Genomic DNA, 201 nt, shown 5'->3' with positions numbered 1-201 from the left:
GCTGGGAAAGGGCTCAGGAACAGGGAAAAAGCAGAGCTGGGAAAGGGTTCTGGGACAGGGAACACCAGGCTGGGAACACCAGACAGGGAAAACCAGGCTGGGAAAACTAGGCTGGGAAAACCAGGCTGGGAAAACCAGGCTGGGAAAACCAGGTTGGGAAAGGGCTCAGGGACAGGGAACACCAGGCTGGGAAAGGGCTCA

The sequence above is a fragment of the Neopelma chrysocephalum genome, unplaced genomic scaffold (genome assembly GCF_003984885.1).
Source record: "Neopelma chrysocephalum unplaced genomic scaffold, ASM398488v2 Primary Assembly neopelma1_92757, whole genome shotgun sequence".
Taxonomy (NCBI): Eukaryota; Metazoa; Chordata; class Aves; order Passeriformes; family Pipridae; genus Neopelma; species Neopelma chrysocephalum.
Note: the sequence above shows the minus strand (reverse complement) of the source record.